We start from the raw sequence: 3,121 nt of genomic DNA, 5'->3' as shown, positions 1-3,121 counted from the left end.
ACCATACTGGCTGGGAGCAGTGGCTCATGCCTGGAATCCCAGCACTTTGGGAGGTTGAGGTAGGAAGATCAGTTGATCCCAGGATTGGAGACCAGCCTGGGCAACATAGCAAGACACTGTTTCTCCAAAAAAAATTTTTTTTAAATTAGTTGAGTGTAGTGGTGTGCAACTGTAGTTCCAGCTACTTGGGAAACTGAGGCAGGAAGATGGCTTGAGCCCAGAAGATTGAGGCTGCAGTTAGCATTGATTGTACCACTGCATTCCAGCCTGGGCGACTGAGCAAGACCCTATCTCAGAAAAACAAACAATCAAAAACATAAGTAGGACTGGGCATGGCGTCTCACGCCTGTAATTCCAGCACTTTGGGAGGCCGAGGAGGGCGGATCACAAAGTCAGGAGTTTGAGACCAACCTGGCCAACATAGTGAAACCCCGTCTCTACTAAAAGTACAAAAATTAGCCAGGTGTGGTGGCCAGCACGTTAGTCCCTGCTACTTGGGAGGCTGAGGCAGCAGAATGGCTTGAACCTGGGAGGCAGAGGTTGCAGTGAGCTGAGACCATGCCATTACACTCCAGCCTGGGTGACAGAGTGAGACTCTGTCTCAAAAAAAACAAAAACAAACCATAAATAGAAGAGCTACCCCCAGCTCTGCTAAGCTGCCTCCACCACGCTGGCTGCTGGGCCCTGTGCTCAGCTTCACCAGGTGTCCCTTTGGTTGAGTCTCTCCCTTAAGCTCTCAGAAGCTCATTTTCTTCATCTCTGAAATCTCCAAGCTTCTTTTCAGGATTGAATGAGACAATGCTGGCAAATCCCTTGGCACAGGCCTGACTCCGATGAGACAGATGATAGCTCACATCTAGTTCCTTTATCGTCCTGACATCTAGGTTCTCTATGATCTGCCCTTGGGCTAAAGGATGGTGTGCATGTGTGTGTGCATATATGTGTGTGTGCATATATATGTGTGTGCGTGGGTGTGCATATATGTGTGTGTGCATGTGTGTGTGAGCATGTGTGTGCGTGGGTGTGCATGAGTGCGTCTGCATGCAGCAGCAGCCCTCTTTCTGTTCTCCGAGTTTTGTATTTGATTTCTCCTCCAGAGGCTTGGGGGCTTCACAGGAGAGATGGTGGAGGTGGGAGGAGCAGAAGAGGGGTGAGGGGAGAAGCTGGGTCCCAGCGGGGGCCACAGTGGGCAGACGGGGGTGGGGGGTTGGGGGGGAGTGTCCTGCAGGCTCTGGCCTGCACTGGGAACCCGCCCTGTACCTGCAGCTCCATCTGGGACGGGAGGAGGTGCCAGGTGTCCTCCCGCTCCAGGAGCAGCTACCTGTGCCCCTCCCAGGCCACATGAGGACTGTGTCTGGTGGATTCACATTGGAGGGTCCCTAAATGAGCGTTTTCCATTAGAGGACCTATGTTCCCGTTCCTGGAACCTTGGAGTTGGTCAGAAGTGGAAGGGTCCTGGCTGGGCGTGGTGACTCACACCTGTAATCCCAGCACTTTGGGAGGCCAAGGTGGGTGGATCACCTGAGGTCGGGAGTTTTAGATTAGCCTTGCCAACATGGTGAAACCTCATCTGTACTAAAAATACAAAGATTGGCCAGGCATGGCAGTGCATGCCTATAGTCCCAGATACTTGGGAGGCTGAGGCAGAAGAATCACTTGAACCCAGGAGGCAGAGGTTGCAGTGTGCTGAGATCTTGCCATTGCACTTATCCTCCAGCCTGGGTGACAAAGTGAGAGTGTCTAAGGGGGTAAAAAAAAGAAAGAAAGGAAAGAGAAGGAGAAGGGTCCTGCCAGGCCTGGGACTTCTTAGGAGACCAAGTTCCCAGAGCCTCCAGGACACTGCTAGAGAATGCTGGAATCTGAGAGGGAGGAGAGAGGCCAGCCACGGGATTTTTGCACTGTCTGTGAACCACCAAAGTAAAGCGGCTCCTGGAATTAGCTCGAGGTAGAGGAAGCATTAGAATGAGTGTGCCACCCCCTCCACCCCGTGACCTCCACCCCTGTGCCCAGCGTCACACCTGCCTGCCTATCCCCTTCACATCACCACGTCCTCCCAATCTCAGCTCAAACCCCACCTCTTGGAGGAGTCCTTCTAGACCAGCCCTTAGAACCCGTGGTTGTTGGCATCTCGATGGTCGTGGGTTCAGTGCCTCTGTTTTGAGCTTCACGGGGATGCTGGCTCTGTCAACACGGCAGTTGGCCATTCCTCTTTGCATAGCCACCTGCCCAGTCGCTAGCCCATGTCCTGTGTGCACCGAGAACACCCTGAGTCAGTGCTCCAGTCTCTGCCAAGGCCATACTCTGCCAGGGCTCAGCCCTCCTCTGGGAGCGAAACACTTTTTCAGGGTGTTCACCCAATCTCTTTCATTTTACAGCAGGCTCCCTGAAGATGGACACAGTCCTGAGAGCTGCATTTCCTGAGATTTTACTAAGTGCTTTTCAAAAATTGAGCTATAGGGCCAGACATGGTGCCTCATGCCTGTAATCCCAGCACTTTCGGAGGCCGAGATAGGCAGATCACCTGAGGTCAGGAGTTCGAGACCAGCCTGGCCAACATGGTGAAACCCCATCTCTACTAAAAATATAAAAATTGGCTGGGTGTAGTGGCATGCACCTGTAATCCCAGCTACTCAGGAGGCTGAGACAGAAGAATCGCTAGAACCCAGGAGGCAGAGGTTGCAATGAGCCGAGATAGTACCACTGCACTCCAGCCTGGGCAACAGAACGAGACTCTGTCTCAAAAAAAAAAAAAAAAAAAAAAAAAAATATATATATATATATATATATATATAAAATATATGTAATATATATCATATGTAATATATATCATATGTATGTATAATCTGGGCAAGATGGTGCATGCCTGTAATCCCAGCTACCCTGGAGGCTGGGGCAGGAGAATTGCTTGAACCCAGGAGGTAGAGGTTGCAGAGAGCCAAGACCATGCCATTGCACTCCAGCCTGGGCGACAAGATGGAGACTCTGTCTTCAAAAATAAAAATATAGGCCGGGCGCGGTGGCTCAAGCCTGTAATCCCAGCACTTTGGGAGGCCGAGGCGGGTGGATCACGAGGTCAAGAGATCGAGACCATCCTGGTCAACATGGTGAAACCCCGTCTCTA

This window comes from Cebus imitator, unplaced genomic scaffold (genome assembly GCF_001604975.1).
Source record: "Cebus imitator isolate Cc_AM_T3 unplaced genomic scaffold, Cebus_imitator-1.0 Scaffold346, whole genome shotgun sequence".
Taxonomy (NCBI): domain Eukaryota; kingdom Metazoa; phylum Chordata; class Mammalia; order Primates; family Cebidae; genus Cebus; species Cebus imitator.
This window is presented reverse-complemented; position numbering follows the sequence as displayed.